The 20382-nt window shown below is 34.1% G+C and overlaps 1 protein-coding gene across 2 annotated transcripts in view; it reads left to right on the forward strand.

The window, feature by feature from the left end:
* Window positions 1-20382, forward strand: part of LOC142978059 (uncharacterized) — a 262165-nt gene that overhangs the window by 56177 nt on the left and 185606 nt on the right. The window contains exon 1 of one of the 2 annotated variants that reach the window (XM_076122336.1): window positions 6508-6843. The exons of the other annotated variant lie outside the window; for it this stretch is intronic. The gene's annotated coding sequence lies outside the window, so the exon portion shown is untranslated. Of the gene's footprint in view, window positions 1-6507; window positions 6844-20382 lie in introns of those variants that run through there. 2 annotated transcript variants of the gene reach the window in all.

Genomic DNA, 20382 nt, shown 5'->3' on the forward strand with positions numbered 1-20382 from the left:
TCATCGAGTGAATATAGGTAAAAGTTCGAAATAAAAGAATTGTTCGGACTTTTACCATTGCGAGTTGGTAAATCTTAGGTTATACCGGAAAATCTTAGGATTTACCACCGTTCGGGCTTTTACAGTAACATATCGACCGATTTCGGCCATGGCGACCACTTTGACTCCGAAACAGATTGGTTTAATCTCTGTCAATTTTAGCAGAGAACTTCCGTGCTGTGTTTCTCGCCTCACTCGACTACTTGTTATTCAGAAGATAAACAAACAACTTACGAGTAAGCTATAAAACTTCTTAGATCCCGAAAACAGTTCAAGATCATAAAACGTATGATAAGTTTTGCATAATAGACACCATGTTAAATTCTGCCAACCGCCTACTAACAAATATATAAACAAGTAGTAACCTTCGAAATCACCTTCCTCGGTATTTGCGCTTACGTCTAACATAAATTAACGCAAGTCCTACCGTACCAAGCAATTTAAGGATTATATTATTGGCGAATTATCATATTTATTGTCACAAAAACATTTACTATCCAAAAGGTATTTATTTACAATTTACGATCCAACATATAAATTAAATGGAGCGACATTTTAACCGCCCAGCTAAGTTACTGCGGCCACTGCGCACGCGCCGCTCCCGCCATCTTGTTTAATCTAGTGCCGTTGATCGCGGAAAAGCGCGCCAACCTTCAACGACCTTCGCTCTCCGACCGTTCTAACGAACTATACACGGTATAATCAGCTCTATACATTTCATAATTCGAATGTTTTAAGTGTCATTGTTGTTTAGTTATACGAGTGGCTGTTGAGCCTTTTCGGCATGTTGTAAACGACCCTGCCCCATGTTTTGTGTTCTACAAACACAGGATTTAAATTGTAGCCCCGGGCCTATAAATTTATCGCAGGTAGATTTATGCCAAAGTGATATTTTGTCACATTTATTGGAATAGTTTTGTGGCACTGTTCACTGATTAAGTTTATGTTAATTAGCGCTTATTGTTCTAGTTTGAGTCTATTGTGTTTTATTTTAGATAGAGTAAAGTTTATACTTATTTCGGTAGTCAAGGATATAATGAGACTGTACACATGAGCGTTGCATAATTGTTAATGCAGTTGCAACAAGCATCCAACGGTAGATTTGTTAGCGCACCCTGAAATTCCGCATAAAACAAACATTTGTATACCGGCTGTTGTAAACTTGTATGTAATCATTACACGGTTTTAATACCTTAAACGGGACTTACGGTTTCGTAAAACTATACCGAAAGGAACAGACACATACAAACATTAAGATACAACGATCAAAATTGCAGGTTCAAATTGAATAATTTTGTTTTGTAAACCTCTTTTCAAATATCGTACTGTCTGATATTTATTAGAAATACGAAATTTTGAAAAATGGAAAGATATTTAAGGTTAAGGTTTGAGATTCTTTATTTCTCACAAGAATTATGGTAATTGACTTATGTAAGAAAATTTAATAAACATAAAATAGTTTAGTCTAGCTTACAGAAAGACATATTTCTGACCTGAATTTGGATAAAAAGGGTCTAAAAGCAAGTATATAACCTGGATTGAGAAATAGAATAGACTACTACTTTTTGAACGGGCCATGTTACCATGCGGAAGAATTCCACACTAAAGTCTAGTTCAATATTTACGTATATAATTATATATTTAGTACAACATGTTTACGTTAACTATAAAAGGTTATATTAAGATAAATTACGTTAGCCGCCAATTATTGTTCACAATAATTACTTAAAGGTTATAGGTAGTATCATATTCAGTGGGTAATTAATATAATCAATAATGTACAGTCATAGCTATATAATTATACCATGACATACTTACATGGGATTATACTTACTACGTATTTAATCTATTGACGTAAAGTTATGAGCTAAATAAACCGTGGTTATAGTAATAAAATGGCTGAGTTAATTTGGTTTCTGGGCTACGTATTAAAAATGTAGCCATTTTTTAATTAAATGATAATGCTTTTTTATGAGAATTTCATAAATAAATAGTTTATAGGTTTGACACATAGTATTTTTGTACGTAGTTAAATGTAGAAAATGATAAATTAATAGCTAATCTAAGAGTTACTCAAAGGTGAAAACTTCGTTAAAGTAATTTATTTTAAGAACCTTAAAGATAATAAGATTTATTCATATAAGTATTTATACCTTTACTTACTAACAAGCATCGGTAGCCCGATTCTCGATTTTTTTTTATAGCTAGCCGGTTGTCGATACTCGATAGTAGTAACTATCGAGTATCAAAAGCTATAAAATAAGCCTTAGAAAATCTGATTAGCGCCTCTAGCGGGCGTCGTCGAACTTATTTTGACAGTATATTTTACATGTCAAACTTTCGATACTCGACAGTGCCGACTATAGAGAATCGTGCTACAGTTGCTAAACCCTTTCATTTAGCATATCAACTTAACTTAAACCTCGTATTCATCTCAACATGTCGCAGAAACACAACCAAAATGTCTACACTCTTAAAATCCATTGCATTATATAGCTACCATATCTAGCGTCCTCTAATAAATCGCCTGAAGTAAAGCACACGTATCATCACGCGGGCGCTGTGGCATTTTTCATGCGCCTCTCTTCCGCCTCACTGATTTACGGGCCGCCAGATAAGGACTATCTTCTGCTAAGCTGCTACAGCTGCTGTGTGTCTTGTATTAACTTGTAAGTTTGTTAATATGTATTTTAGGAGGCTTTTTACATGTGTTATGAGCATATTGGGTAGGTCCTGTAATTACTTTAAAAGGGCCGTCAAAGTCTTGTTTTATACTTCGATTTCAAGTCTATAACTTTGCATTTTCCACGTATAATATCTAAGGATTTTTAAGACTGTTTTTAAATAAATTTACGTAACTTTCTCCATTAGCTCTCCCCTTTGGAAGTCGCTTAAATAAATTGTAGTTTTTTTATTGTATTATCAATCACTATTGTAAATATGATAAAATTATTTCGAATTTTTACACGCTGTATGCCTAAGCATCGTTTTGATAGCGTCTGAAGGATTATAAGTCTAGAAATAAGAGTGAAAAATGCTCGACAACTATTCACATTCTCATCGAAACCAAAACAAACCGAACTTCAACAAAAACTGCAGCACAATATCAAAAGCAAACCCGATACAGTATGTAGTACGAGCACAATAAACGCACGGTACACATTATAATCGGTCCAAAAGCGGCCGTATCGTTGGACTAAGACCGATACAGATAGCCCGTTTTACCACAATTGTCGCATCGCGCCCTATTGTCCGCAACACAACCTTAATTGCCACTCCGAATAAATTAAAAGGAGAATGCTATCGCTTGCTAAGACTTACTAATGTATGTGAGAAGGAAGATTGTGGGATGGGGTTAGGAAGGCGAATTAATATCAAATAGGTATGGTGTTACTTTTTAGGAATAGTTTATGTTAGCTTTAAAATGTTGACGTGCTTAACAGACTCGTCAATGTATGGTAAGACGTGATTGCTGTTATTTTCCTGAAAAAAAAATAGTTCGAAGGAATATTTCGGTTTTGTTCGCATCAAGCTGGAACGATGTAGAAGTCTTTCTTAATTATTATTGCAGTATTTATTCTAATGTCCGTGGTCGGTAGCTGTGGCTCTTCTGTCATTTTCATATACTATTAAATAAGAGTTAAAATCGGTAAAACTCCGAGGCGGAAAGATTTTGGCAACACTGTAACACACGGTCTCGAATAACGGTCACAATTGACTACTCTCTAAGCAAACATATAACATAATAAATTCATAAATGCATACACACAAACAATTTAAATAAATCATAGTTATCACAGTGGGACTCTACACGTTCGTAGCTCGTTACAAATCCTGCGCCCGCGCAGATACAGGGCCTGTTCAACTTGTTGTTTAATTGAAAAGCGTGTAAATATTTGCGGCGTTCGATAGAGGTGGGTAGAGGTTATGAAACAGCCTTATTAAGGCTCTGTACGCTAGTATGGTTTGTTTAATGCGAATGTACAGACTAATATTGTATTTGGTTTGCAATATTTGTTGAGGAAGAGGTATGTTAAATCCCTTTTTGAAGGTATTTTTTGATTTTTAGTTTGATATGTTTAAGGTTAGTATAGAGTTCGATTCGTAATTTAATATTTTTTGGCTGGCATGATTCTTACATCCAGCCTAGTAGAAATATTTTAATTTAATGCTTACCTTATTTTTTTAGAATGGGAACTAAGGGTTAATCAAATGCGGAACATCAAAATTCTTTTTGGCCGAAAATAGTAAAATGATTTTTTTCAAATTATTGCCCTCAGTCCTAAATAGCATTGAATTTTTAAAAGATAGAGAATGGATTACGTAAAAGTAAACATAATTCGTTAAATTATTTGACCATGGAATAAATCGGCTCTAAGACAATAAAGGACTAATCCTAGCAATATTAATTTAAATTGTAACAACGTTTATCTAGATCAGAATGCAGACTTATTGAGCTTAATATGGCCGATATTTAATTAAGTTAAACACAAGATCTATTTCGATAAGACATGCGAAAATACATTATCTATTAACTAACAAGTAAATGATACTGGCTGGCTACCGTTCCTTGGCTACGGCGTTTATAAATAAAATAATTAGTGTTATTTAATTTCACCTTTACCACTATTCTCTGCCACTGTTGCACCGACAACCGACTAGCTATCGATCAGTTTTGTATGAAAATCTAATCAGCGTCTCTGACGGACGTCGTAGAAAATTTTACAGTAGGTACATTCTAAGTGTCAAAATTTCGATAGTAGACGATCGTGGTAGAGAATGATGAAAGGCCCAGTGACGTTATTTAATATTAGTTTTTTTAAATAGTTGTTCATTATATAATATAGAAACTGTTTCTATATGAAAATACCTAACTGGTGAGGACAAAATCGCGGTTGTTTCGCGATTACCAAACAAATGACGTTAGTACCTATTTTTTGACAAATATAAACTCACTTTTCCTTATCGTTAATTGTGTTAAGCGACACAATCAGTATTTGACGATTGACTTAGTTAGTTAAAAGGTCAATTAAAAGTAATAAATAATAATAAAATTAAATATTTGTAATATTTTCCCTTTTGGACGATACTGGCCGTGGATTTCTAATTCTCGTGAAATGAAACTTATTACTGCACTAATCGAAAAGCGGCAATTTTTCAAAGAATATAGGTTCTTGTCTCTGAAAATATCACAGACTATTATATATTAATAAATATCTGTAAATGCTAACAAAACTTACATTTAAAACCATGTTAACTATATTATAACAAAAAATATCTAATTACATCAGTTACCCACACACAAAATATATTTATGTCAACCGTTCACGCGTACGTAACCTTTGATTTGGTTCATAAAAAAACATATCACCGAAAAAAATGTCGCAAGTAGGCGTAAAATAAATCAGTCACTTTACGATAGTAATGTAACCATCAACAATACGACGGATTGTCACCGAAAACAACAAAAAGAACTACAATCAAACCTTAAGTACCCCGCGTAGCTATAATCAATCTAGTTTTACATCTGATTAGGTGCAAATTACAATACAAATAGACCAGTCACGATCGACATGGTTAGTGAAAAAAATGCCTTATGTTACTGCTGCAGACTACTCAAAAATAGCCTCTAATAACTGACGAATAGTGATTGTTATCGATTGAAAAACGTTCACAATTCAAACGTTTCGCTCCGGATTATACACTCCCAATAAAACAACTCAAAGTGCTTCCAATACTTACATGATTTTTAGCCCTAAATATAGAGCAGTAGAGTTCAAACATACTTTTTAAATTGTGTAAGTTACGTCCGTTTACTTCGTGTAACAACAGTGTCTTTGCGCTTACGTCAAGGTGACATGAGATGTTAATACCTATTGTATTAGTGCTAAACATCCGTGACCTTACGCTGTACAAAGTTCACTAAGTGCAGAAGGCACGATTTACCCACACAGACGCACTATAACGCTACCGAATTAAATCATCGGAAAATTGACGGAAAATTCGTCACGCGCGTTATCATCTGCGTTCGTCTGAGTAAATATTTAATGACCGCTTCAGTTTGTGTGAGTAACATAATTACCCCATAAAGGTCAAATTTGGTTTATAATGTATCGGCGCGTACGCCTCAGTTCCGTCAAAACAATGGCGGAGATGGACGTCTTAAAAGGCCATACATTTAGTGAGGAGCCCTAAAAGAGCAAAACTGATAAGTTGCGGGGGCACTACAGGTAGGCACTATACATACGCACATGACATGTGACCAAGTGATTACTAACAAACACAAAAGAGTATCACCTGTAGCGACACGCACACACGCGCGGCGCGTGTAATAAATCTGTACAACACGAACAAAATGGTTCACGCACACATGTGTGCGCGGTTCACCTGAGTAACCTCCACACAAGGGTCGCGTACGAGTTCATTTGTAGCACACTGTTGCGTTTTCACCTGTTGAGTGTTGCGCTTGTGTTTGTGACTCAGTATAGTGTTTCAGTCGGGCGGTCTGTTCGGCGCGCTTTGGTCGTATCGCCCCGCTTCGGACATTCCGCATTTCGTACCCACGTGTGTGCACTGAATGCTAATTGACTGTACTGATAAGTGCGCGCTGACATTTGACTGCCGATAACATTGTGCCTATGTCCTGGTGAAACCATTGTTTAGCAAAATTTTTTTTGGTCTTATTGGCGAAAGATTTGTCGTTAAGTGGACAGTGCCAGAAAGTGTTTACAGTGACTTTGGACGTTTCGTTATCCAAACTGAGGAATATTTCGACGGAAGAGTATATTTGGAAATACATAAAAGGTATGTTTTTGTTGTAGTTTGTTTGCTAGTGAATTCGGTCCAAGTTCGATATATTTACCTATATCTATGACACACTTAAATCATATTAATATGTTCTAATAAATCATATTTACGGCGATATCAAAGGATTAATATTTAATCCTTAATAAATCTTGGTTGTATATATTACGTTGTGACGTTTATAAGTCTAGATTTAATTATAATATTTATGTATAGTGTTGTATAATTCTTATAACCATCGGTTAGTGTGACAAGGGCGACGTTTAATAGATATCGAATGGTTAATGGTCAATTACTTATTGATAATATTTTAAAATGAGTTTTCTATAATCTTTTACTGAGCTATAACTTAGGCCTTGTTGTATATCATTTAGATTTGCAAATATTTTAAAAGGCTTTAATATATGCTGGTTAGAATCGTTATATGCAACAATTGTAGCCGTTTAAAGACGTTATAAAATCTGGTGTTGAGTATTACGTAAGAGTTGCTAGTTATGCTTTTCTTTGATACAATATAAACACAATCTTCATTATTTATTTCAGAGCATTAAATAGGTACCTTACATATTGTAGAGGTATTATCAAGTAGTGCATCATTGGCAAAGATAATGATTATTTTACTAACGCCTACAAACTGTTATGAAAAGTTTGTTTCAGGACACTATAGGCATTTTTTTGTATGGCAAGAGAGCTGCAAAAGTCATAATTTTGACTAATATATTCTATTGCTACTATTATGTAATTTATACAATTTTATTTATCCTTGATTATGTACAACAAGAGACTCGACATATTATACGAATAATTTTAAGACCAAATAAGGCAGTTTTTACTACATATAACAGCCTACAATCTAGTATTGTAGGTAAAATACTTACTCAAATTAAACTATTTTCTTAACAATAGATTAATTACGTTCATAAAATGCATCTTCAGTGTAAAAAGTGCTTATAATATCATAACTCTGTCTTTTGACTTTCATACACAGATTTTCTTCTTCACTGAACTCGAGTGGCACAGTTTAAGAATGTCTTAAGCGACATTATGTTAATTTAAATCTACGACTTTCTTCAAATTATGTGAAATGTTTATTTTGACAGTTTCACTATAAATTTTAGTCAGCTGATTTAGATCAAATGCCATGGCCTCGACCATCGCGATCTATCGAAGAATATTTATATTAGAGAAATACAATTTCTTTCAATCGCAAAATTATTTCCTCACTGGTTTCACGATTCGTGAATAAATCTTTGACATCATATCTGATGGCTAAAGTGACGGACTTTGCGTAAAAAAATTAGTCAGTCAATATTCTTTTTGTTAAATTCACCGACACTTATCGAGCTAAAATATTTTACAATTTTAGTACATCATACTTTACCGCACTAAAAAGACATCAAATAGAAAATCATAAATTTTCCCTATGATAAAAGAGTTTTTGTCTTGTCCTTATTCCGTTCGTTACATTTCTCTTGCTTTAAAAACATGCTGTTGATGATTTGGCTGTGGTTTTAACAACAGGCAGCCTTCCTAACATCAACCCTCCCTGGAAAGGAAACAATATTAAATCTACCGTCTATTTCATAATAAAAGCCTTATAATATAATGCACGTATGTCTTTACGTCATATATCGATTATACTTATAATTGGCTGTAATTACATCGATATTACAAGAATGTAACGTCAGCGTGTGAACGGTAAGCCACAATTGATATTTTAATTGACCATTAGTAAGTATAAGGTGTTATTTTTATGTCAAAACTTACTTTGTGTTGGAAGTTACTACTGACGCTCACCTGCCGGTTGTAATTACGTTTTTTTATCTATTAGTTTTATTACTATTTTTTAAAGAAAAACTGACTTTTTTGAATTCTTAGTATAAGAATGGTGGTGGTTGGAAACAATGAATGACAGAAGGGTTATAAAGTCTAGAGGAGGGGTCTTTTCTAAGCTAAGAGGTGAGAAACAGGCTAATATAAAAAAGGTTAGATGTTTGCGGTATGGTCATGAAAACTGAAAAATGCTTTTATATTTCTAGTAAATCTTTTAATTATTCACTGATTACCACCGACTGATACCAATACCATATTTGGTAATTCCTATACGTTTTATTTTTCTTTAAGACAAGACGTCATATTTTATTGGAAAAGTGTTATATTAATCTCGTAAGCTGAAATAGTCACTGCACACAAGCACAAAATTAACAGCATCACGTTACAATGTAACAAAATCACTAAGAAAATCAACTCCAAATACATTTAATTCAAGTCATATTCAACACGTAAGCATAACCTCTCAAAGGGTTTTTGCCAAAGCTCATAGAACAAGCAGTTACAAGGCATTAACAGGCTGTACTTATTAGCATCAGGGCCGGTCACGCTCCGTCCCGGAAATGACAACACTAGCTCATTGACACGCCGAGCGCGGGACTGACACGCGTGTCACCTCCCTAGCGCGTCTTAAATATTCAAATGTTAAGGGCGCGTTCTTATGTTCATATTAAGAACACAGAAAAAAATACATATTTTGAATATAGAATTATAAGAAAAAATAAAGGTTTTGAGTTGATATACTTACATAAGTAAGGGATAGTAAATTACTAGTAGCTAGGGTTATAAGTTTAGGTATATTACATTTAACTTTTATGTCCTGAGAAATTTTCAATATATTTAGTAAATTTTGAGTTTTCAGAACAGAGAGACGCGACAAGGGGCAAGATTTTGTATTGGAGCATTCATAATAATTTAAAGAAAATTATTTTTAAAATTTAACGGTCTGAAAAAGAGTATTATAATAAGAGGAAACAATAAATAATTTGCATTATGAATATTTTATTTTCAAGTCAAGGTTCTAAAAGTATGTTTATTGTGAACATAAAAGAATACATTTGATTTACCTAAGTTATACTTTAAGCGCAACTTAGCAATTAGTGAACTATTAGATTATCCAAATTTATTGTCTTTTGGAGCAATCTTAACTAATAAATAACACTTTTAACCACTGAACTACATTCCCAAAATTCAGAAATGGTAAAAACTTCAATACTTATGATCACGCCTTTTCCTATTTTAGGCAGATACCAGAAAGCCACTTGCGACAATCCCTACAAACTTGGAAAACTCTATATAAAAAATATTAACTTGAAGCATTGGGACCAACCCTTAAAGAACATCGCTAGAACAATGCTTCGTCGGGTCGGATGTGAGACGCCTGCGCACACGCATCTATCATACAAGTATTGTCAAACGTTTTGTTTCATATAAAGGAAGTCGTTTAATTGCGAATATCGGTCTCCGTGCCGAAGGATGTGGAAAAAATGTGTCGGTCATACAGGTTCTTTTAGGAATTGTGTCTTTATTATGTAGCTAATTTAAGTAAAAAAATTGAAAAATATGTTTAATTTTACGTTTTCTTAAAAATGGTATGACTTTTATGTCCAATTACTGAGGTACATTTAGCGGTAGTTTATGTATTTAGACTGTCACGATAATATGTGCATTTAGAAACGAAAATAGATAAACTACCGCTAAATGTACCTCAAAAACTTTTCGGGTGTTAGTGGTTTATTTCACAAATTCACATCTTCATTATCATCATCTTTCTGTTAAGTTTAAACTGCAAGAGAACTCGCTTGTAAATATTGCCTATATAGCATAGTTATAACCTTAAGCTAATCAAGACAAATTCCCAAAAACCAAACTTGAAAAAAACTTTTATTCGTTTGGTCGCTTTTCTATTGTTAGTGCTACAATGTAGTTATCATCAAACTCTTAAATAGCTCTTGTAATAACAGCGATATATCTTTAACTTCTTCAAAGGATGTATAATATACTTATATAATATAGCAGTGAATGGGACTCGTATGTCGCAGGTTCAAACCGCCGAGTATCACTTTCCACCGCAAGTAAAGACATAAGTTTATTAATATTGTTTTCGCTACCTCACTTTACTTTACTCTCCTTAACCAAGGATGTGTAAAGAAACGAGATGTGCACAGAAATTCAAACATAGAGTCCTATAAAATGGATCATGAATTTGAGTAATTATAAGTAAAGTTTTAAAGTTGTTAAATTAGGTATTAACTTTAGGTCGGGAAAAAGTCTTTTTGCATTATAGTATGTATGAACTTGTAATAAAATCTCTTTGGCTTCAAGAACCACAAATGAGTACACGGTTCATTAGGTTTCTTTCAGTGAGCTCGTGAGGTACCCAAATATCGCGCTTTTCTGTGTAGAGAAGAGATTTTATTACAAGTTCATACATACTATAATGCAAAAAGACTTTTTCCCCGACCTAATATTTATAGAATTTATTATTGAAGTAGCTAAATTCTATATGAAATAACGACAACAAAGAAAATATACCATACAAACAATACTTATTTGAATTACAAAAAAATTCAGACAATAAAAACCAGTATTGTTTTTAAATTCAGTAAAAATATTGTTTGAACATTTTCCGATTAGTAAGTGCATAATAAATTCTTTGACTTTTCAAATCATTTTTAGTCCCTATTCAGTTGAAATTTTTCATTTAACTGCACTAAAGAATATAAGCATAAAATTCAATACGGCTACTATCTTAACCTGTATACCTGTTGAGGCTCTTATATATTTCAGTGACACATAACGTCAAGTGGTTGTACGGCAGGGTTCAAACCGCGGAGTGTCAGGTTCCATGCGCGGTCGACGTAAAGACACAACTTATTTATAATAAAGTCTCGCTACTGTACTGCGAAATGTGACATCCGATACTTTGTGAATTTCACAACATATTCAAGAGAAAATTTTGTTAATATAAGTTGAAAGTTTTTGAGTGCAATGTTACTTTTTCTTTATTTTAAACGTTCATTTGTAGAGCAGAATTGTTTTAAACTGTGCAATGTTTTGAGATAAATGCCTTAAGATTCTAAATATCTTAATCTCGCACAGTAGAAGAATTGACTATGGAAATTTATTTATTTGACTATTTTTAAAGACATGCTTCTCGATAATGTTCTACTTTTCATTATATTCAAATAAGAGAAAAGGAGAAAATGATCACAAAAAAATGCTTTTTCACGAAAACCTTGATCGTACGCTTTTTTACCTAGACACCAACGTAATTTTCGTATGATTTCGTATTGACAAGTTACAACATTACCAACATTCAACCAAAATATTTTCACAAACCCCCATCCCAGCACATCCTATTGACGTATAACAGAATCAGCAAAAAACACGTCGTATATTCTCGTCCGATAACGAATGTAAAGTGAAACATTCCTGGGGAAGGTTCGACCTCGCGCGTCGCTTCAGCATGCGGCGCACGCGCAGCGGCATCCGCATAACCTTAGACGACATGCACTACTGTGTCTAGTGTTAGAATGACCTTAATGGAATGTGGACAACGAAATATTGACGTGTAATTGAGATGTTGATACGTAGGTAATTGTGTTTTAGTTGTTGTTTGTATGTCGTATTGTTAGTGGTCAACCTACTGTCAAAATTGAGCGAGAGTTTGAGAGTCAAGCCGCCCGAGAAGCCTTTGACATGGCTTATCTTAGTAGACAACAGCCGGGGCCGACTTTTTACGTGCGTCTTTTGTTCTTGTATAAACCCGCCCATTATAGGCAGAAGGCTCACCCTTATTACATTTTAAGGGACTCGCATTGTAAAAGGTCAAATGTGTGTTATATTTCATACACCTATGCCTATCCTTTGGGGTATAACAGGTGTCATGTTGTTCATGTCAGGTGTATACATGTATCTAAGTACCTTGTTATAAACATGCGGGTTAACAAATAACTGATTCCAATAAGTAGGTTCTCCAAATGTGTTCAATAGAAACGATAGTTAAGAAACCGTCAGATTGGCAGATTGAACATAATGTGAAATTACATCGCAGACTATTCAAACCCACCTATTGACAGCCATTTCTGCACGCCTATAATATATTTTTTCTCCATACTTTTACTCAATAAATTAACTGATGAATAACTTTTTGCGGTACAAGTCCCGTTGAGTTATACTTTTTTACCTTTTTTCACAAAGTTAACAAGCTTTGATTACGCACCTTTTTGCCGCAACATTAGTATTTTAGTTTCCCATCGAATATCTGTTTTCCTGTTTTTCTGATCGATATTAGTCATAGTCAACAAACAAAAATTTTGATTCAAAACGAATGCGATTTTTTGTGGGTCGAGAAAAAAATGTTGGTCTTGATGAACTGTCTTGAAATAAGAACAAAATATTGGTGCGGTGGCGGTGTAACTCGATAGGTTTTTTACGAGGCGTTCCGGCCGGTCGGTCGGCGCAGCGGAGGTCGCGACCGCGGCGGCGACGGCGACCGACCACCGCACGACGTGACCGACGGTTGGGAATGGTGCACCTGATGATGGCTTCCTGGTTGCGTGCTTGCGCAACAGGACTTATTCAGATATATTTCGTAAATTTTTAAGCGTTATTATTTGATCCTTATTCATATATTTTTAAGAATAATATCAATAGCTTGAAAACAAATTTCAGATGTTAATTTTTATGGTATACTAATAAGTCAATAGTGAACCTGTCCTCATTAAATTAATGCTCAATATTTAGCTTTCAAGACTTATGTATTAGTTTTTAAATAATGCAAATTGCTATCTTAATGGCCACTTACAAAAACTGCGCCTACTCATACTGACCGACAGCCACGTACGCTATTCAACATAAATGATTTTAGGCTCACAAAATAAACCACACTGAAGGTCAAATCAAATACTTTTTCGTGTTTTACGTCACTTTTGTAGGAGAGTTTTATCAGAAACGTGACAAAATCACAATCGGGACTTTTTCCCTCGACTTTTTATCGCATGCGACATATTTGTGTGTCTCGAACAGGTGCGGGTCACGTTTTGTCATCACGAAGAGCTCAGTCATCATCGACAAGTGGCATCGCGTTTTTGTGAAGTGAAAAGACATTTTTGTGCGATTAGTCGCGGGTTCAGGTGGAGGTCGCGACAAGTGCTCTGAGTCACGAGCGACGAATCGCCGATGTGCCGGTAACGCCACGTTGGGGTTCGGGATAATCAATTACTAACGCTAATAGGGTTCTATTTTTTGGTTCTTATGATACATGTTTTACTTTTCAGAGTTCGGATAATAGGATCATATTTTTTTTTGCATTTTCAGTATCACCTCATCTATCATGCAACTGAATAGTACCTACCTAATCATGTGTTGGAATTATAATGTACATAATGGAGACATAATATATTATCTTAATGATAATATATAGCTGCAGAAGTAAATACAATAAAAACAATCTCATAAATCAATTGCTGTTGCCATCATGAATGCTTCGATATTTTCATATGCTACTAAGAACCAAAACACAATAAACCACTTACATACTAAATACAAGTATATACAATTCTCCCACATATTTTTTACCAAGCACCCTAAAACGTTAACTTTTTATACAGAACCATTAACAACCGACAAATCGTTACTCTTTTTACATTTTTCTCAAATTCAGTTTGCTCTCTGAACTGGTTCGATCGAAAACTCATAAAAAACGACTGAGAATACTGAGACATACCTTCAGATCGCGTGTCATGGATCAATGGTCCGCGCTCTATTTCATTTTATTACACCGCGATTACACGAGACAGAGAATGAACGCTTAAATAAATAGAAATAGGATGAAAAGTTCACAGTTGAGTGGGTTTGATGCTGAGCTGGAGCGCTGGGTGATTTGAAATTGGTGTGCTATGATTAGATTTATAAAAAAGCTATTATTTTCTAGGCTCCAAGAATTTATTTTGTAGAAAACAACCTACGTCTTGTACTGGAATATAAAGGTAATATCTTACCACAAGAACAAAATAACTAAAAACTTTACCGATCATTTATTTAGGGAGCAAAGGAACGAATTTCGCCTTTTAACGAATCCATAGAGTCAATTACCTATCATGTATTTCGTCGTTGTTACAAAGAAACCTAAAGACAAGTTTGCTGTAAAGGTGTTTCGAATTTTTCATTCCAATATTCAAGCAATTTATAAGTAAGCCAGGGTACCTATTCTAAAATACCTATCCATAAATAGATTGTGTAACACAAAATGAACAGTTCTTACCTAAAGTAAATTTATTAGGTGCAGCTGATGTAAAAAGCGTAAAATCGCGAACAATACGAATCAATATTAGAGACAATGATTGCATTACACATATTTTATACTAGAGGCAGCCCGCGACTTCGTCCGCGTGGAATCCCTTCCCGTGTAAATCCCGATCCCTCGGGAACTCCAGGATAGCCTTTGTGTTATTCTGGGTCTTCAGCTACCTGTGTACCAAATTTCATCGTAATCGGTTCAGTAGTATTTTCGTGAAAGAGTAACAAACATCCATACATACATACATACATTCTCACAAACTTTGGCATGTATAATGTTATATATAGCAGGATTGATATACATGTAATAGAGAATGAATAAGTAAATTATTATGTATATATTACATTTCCGTATGATACTTTCACCCTTATATTTCATTCATTTATTACGTATGTAAACGTTCACTCATTTGAATGAAATGTGCGCGTGCGCATCTATACGTGATCTTATTGCAATTTCGTGATTTAATCGTTACTATGTCATAGTTTTAAAATAAAAGAAAAAAAATGACTATCTTGTTTTTCTGATAAATATTAAAATTTTGGTTTTGTATGCGTCCTATGTATTATATGATGGAGACTTAAAAAATGGAGAAGAATATTTTTTCTTTAAATGAGTAAGATATTTATTTCTACAAAATTATTGGTAGCGTAACATAAATCTCAGTTATTCAGTACCGCGATTCTCTACTACCATCGATTACCGACAACTGCCTAACTATCGAAAAATGTTCTATGACAATCGGTTCAGAACATCTAGCGGGCGTCGTTGTAACTATTTTGGCAGTACTTTTTAATGTCAAACTCTCGATACTAGATGGTTTCAATTGTAGAAAATCGTGCTACTGACCACTAACGCCAACCCTTTCGAAAGGTTAGTATGTAACTTTGTAATACCGCAGTTAAAATAAGGACAGCGGCTATTCATGATTCCAATCTAATGACGAATCCGTAGGAAAGCTACATGCTTTGTAAGACACTATCAATGTATCTATTACTCAATAAGATTCTTAAGCGCGGACCTCAGCTCCTTATGGAAAGGGAATGTGACCATTAAAGCCACTTACTTCTGGGTTCACGATATGAGGTCGTTACATAAATTAAAATATCGACGGAACTGGTCTACAACACGAAACGGTTTGTTTTTGAAAGTTACCGCAGTCAAAACAAGAGCATTATGAGATTACAAGACAAATAGAGGTCGAGAAAAATCAGAGCGAAAGTAGTGTGTAGTGACTGGCGGAACTGGGGGTAGAGCAGACTTGATCGAAGGTCCCAACAAGACCGCGCCAAAAATGGATGAGATATTAACCAATGGTGTTGCGTTTTCTGCAAGTTTATTACGTCATGTGTAGTGATAAAGTCAAGTTGTAATTGGTATCACTGGTGTTAGTTTCACAGTAGAGCTGAAAAACAGATCCTATAATGAAAGAATCATTCTCAAATAGGTGTGTTTGAATTAAAACGAAAACGAGTAATTAGTACATTTTTTTTGTATACAAACTAGAGCAAGATTTGAACATCATTCCAAAATTATATTCATATAACTCACCTAGAATATAAAAAAATTACACATAAGTAAGATTATAAAGAGATAAATTCAAAAAGTAAATAAAAAAATCCCAATCAATATTGTATTTAAAAGGTGGTCCAATTATCTTAGTTATTTGTCGTTGATTTTAATTTGTACTGCTTAGGTCACGTTTTGATGGCCGATAAGCCTTAAAGGTTGCTGCCTAAATATAGAGCGATTGTTCAGTAGTTACACTTTGTCGTGGTAGCCGGTCCGATTTATAAGTGTGTGTAGAAATTAATTAAAGTGAACTTTTTGAAGGTTATATTGTATTAGTTATTTAAAGTTCATGTTTCGGTTATCGATTGATTATTGTTTCGTAGGTATAGGAAGGAGATATCGATAAAGGTGATCGAATGACTTTATTGATTGATCGATTTACATCTGGAATTATATTAAAGCAGGTGTGTGTGCAATTAAATAATTATTTGTATACTAATTATATGGTGTAGTTAGTCAATGACTGACTCCTAAAAAATCCTATGGCTGATTACTTAAATGTTACAGTTCTTCTAAGTAAAATATGCATACTTATCCCTTATACATTTATATCGGGGAAAAGTTGAATGAATGAATTAATGAAAGTATTTTACACTACTTTTAGTATTGAATCAATTAATGTGTTACTTAAGTTTTTTTTTTAATAGATATTACAGAGATCTTATGGATTCTGACACGTATTCAGTTCAATATCTATATCAACACAAGTTTATAGAGGTAATATGCATTCTCAATAGTTGTAAAGTAAAGCAAAAAACGTTGTCAACTTGTGAAACAAACAGTCGCGTGCTTCAACGGAGTATTTAAAAAACGCAATTTCACGGAGACTTGGATGGGGACCGCCCAATTCTATTGTGATTGTGTAATAGCCGACAATTATCCACACATGGCCCGTGTCTTCCGAGACAGTTAGTTGATGGAATAGAATTGGCCGGCCCGTTTTACAAAGGTAATCGTTTGAAAACTTCGCGATTCTGTAAAACTAGAAACCGTGGTTGCTTTGTTGGTGTGTAATGGCTTGAGTTTCCTTGCTTTGATGATGATCTTGAACGTTACACGGTTATAACGTAGTGACTTTGTTCTGAACTGATTTAAAGTGATAAGGTGGGTAAAACACTACGTAAAAATTTTCCGTCTTGTATTGAATGAAACTACAAGATGAAATGTTTAGATGTACTTATGGATTGTTGGCCCGTCTTGTAAATATAATATTATGTTCACGTCTGCTCAAATAGTTACCCAGTTTTTGGCATCATATTTCTTCTTTAGTAAGTGTTTGTCATTTCATCGTTTGGGTCGTAAGCACTTTCTTTAAGGGCTATTTTTAAGACGATGTTTTATGGGTAAACGGTTCAAGTAATATCAAGTTTCTTACCATTTAACCATCAATACTATGAACTTAAGGGTGTATAGTTTTATGGACTGTGTTCTGTTCCCCGGTCACGCCCGCCGTGTTGACCGTCACACCGTTACTGTTTTACGATCAAAATAATAAAGTTGTTCAAATAACGTTTCTTTAACTACAATCTTTTTATATCTTGATCATAAAATTTATAATGTCACAACATTTTGTACTATTTTTCTCATAAATCGGATTACGGTTTAATATCTTTATAAGGTTTTATGTAACTAGTGTTTTATGTGCTACTGATGTTTAGAGCTTTTTGGTAAATTGGGTAAGACGTGCGACCGCAGTTTGTTGGTTCAAATGCATTGTCTCTTATGAAGTAGCTCTAGAATTATTTGAGAGACAAAATGAGCAATGATGAATTATATTTTCCTTTGTAAATCTTTCTCAAAACTATGATTTTATATAGTAGAGGTATAATTGCGAAAGATGTTGTTTAATATATTAACAGCTGCAATCGTATTTTCGTAACTGCTATGTAATATTTTGTAGTATATATTCTGCAGCATAATATTCTGTAGGTAAGCGTACACGTGACTGAATTTACCTTACCACGAAAGTAAAATCTATGATGGTCAACCAAAACGCATGCAGTAATGTCCTTAATGCATTGCTCTATATCAGAGGTCGTTTACCTCCAGGTCAGATCGAGGTCGTGGTGTCAGCGACTGAACGCAACTGACCAGAATACCTAAGCAACTTTTGCTCGCATTGCACAAAACTGCGTAGGTCAATGAACTAACGTAGTTTCTCTTGCGTCTTCTAGAGAATGTAATTTCGCTCCAGTTTATTGTTTTCGAATAGAATTGTATCATGGTACTGTTATCGATATGTTAGAGACTAGATAGTTCTGATATCTAAATATGGCTATATCTGGGAGGTCTCTCTTTAAGTTTCAGATTGTAATATTATGATTGATTATGTAATTTAGAATACTTATATTATTTAGATAATGTGGGCTAGTTGTGTCCAAATTTTGTTTAATCGTAGAACATTTTTGATCATTAAGAATTAAGTTTAAATCTTCGTTAAATATAGAGTTGTTTATTAGCGATTTAAGGTTGTTTCAAAATTTATATTCCAATACCATTGTTACCAATAAAAATATCTTCTAAGATAATAAAAAGTTTTTAGAAAAACACAATGCTAGTTCTAAAACCGTTACATTTAATAGCGTCCTTTGACTTTGTCCTTATTTTCCTTCTAAAAAGAGAGCAATATTTTATTATATTCTCTCTCATATAAATTTTATGTCATATTTATTGATACTAGGTCTCATTCTTATATCCAAATAGCTTTTAAAACTCCACAATTTTCGCCTCCATTGTGAATAAAACGATTTGAACTATTCATTTCGGTTTATTTATTACCTATAACTTTTACGACATAAATATTTTGCCTAACTTTTTTTAACAACAAAATAGAAAAATGCGATATAAACATTTTATTAGCAAAAGTATAATGAATTTATGGTCACATTTATATTTGAATTGTCCATTGAAGTGTTTGAAATGTTATAAAATTGGACGTAAATAGTTGATGATATGTTTACAGAGGAGATTTACCGGTTTACAGAATACCTGATTACTTGTAGATTATACAATTACTGAATTATTTCGTAAAGTTTTTGCCAGTGGTTTTTATATTAATTTATGTTTGTTTGTAAAATTAGGAAACTAAGAAGAAATGAACTGTAGTAGTCCGGAAATTTTATTGTGTCGTATATGTCATGCGTCCTATCGAGTGTAAAATGTTCAAATTCACAGAGGAAATAATTCGTATCTCCAACTATATGTTCTGTAGTGTATTTTACTGTCTTAATTAGAAAGGTTTAATTATATGGAACTTAAGCGGTGTTACATTAAAGCAAAGTGCAACACTCAGGTGCAATTCAGTACTCAGGAAATACGAGATAATTACGCATTTTGAAATCAGTCTCACTCATTAACCAATCAGTCAAGAGCGGCCGACACACGATCAATCTTCCTGCTAAGGTCATCGCATTCACTCCAAAAAACGAACAACACAATTTATTTCCACAAGTTGAAGTAAATGAGACAGCGGGCGTCATTTAAGGCGGTAGTGTCAACGGTGTCGGATACGAAGTCGTTAACGCGAACTGGCCTATCTCGGATTGGACTAGATGTCGGCGGATTGAACCGGATTGACGGGGGCTTATTTATGAGGGTACGTGCGACAATAGGTCTAATTGACGTTTAATCGCGATCTGGTAACGAAGAGACCGGTCGTTGCACCTGGACGATACAGTTTGTTTTTGTGATTAGTTTAAGAAATTTGAAGGAAACTATCGATTGATAGTTAAGCCTTTTTGATATGTGATTTTGGTTCACATGAGACGTCATTCTGGGACGTACAAACATAAATAGTCATGAAATTTTTCTTCTGAATATAATACCTACTCCAA

The sequence above is a fragment of the Anticarsia gemmatalis genome, chromosome 13 (genome assembly GCF_050436995.1).
Source record: "Anticarsia gemmatalis isolate Benzon Research Colony breed Stoneville strain chromosome 13, ilAntGemm2 primary, whole genome shotgun sequence".
NCBI classification, from domain to species: domain Eukaryota; kingdom Metazoa; phylum Arthropoda; class Insecta; order Lepidoptera; family Erebidae; genus Anticarsia; species Anticarsia gemmatalis.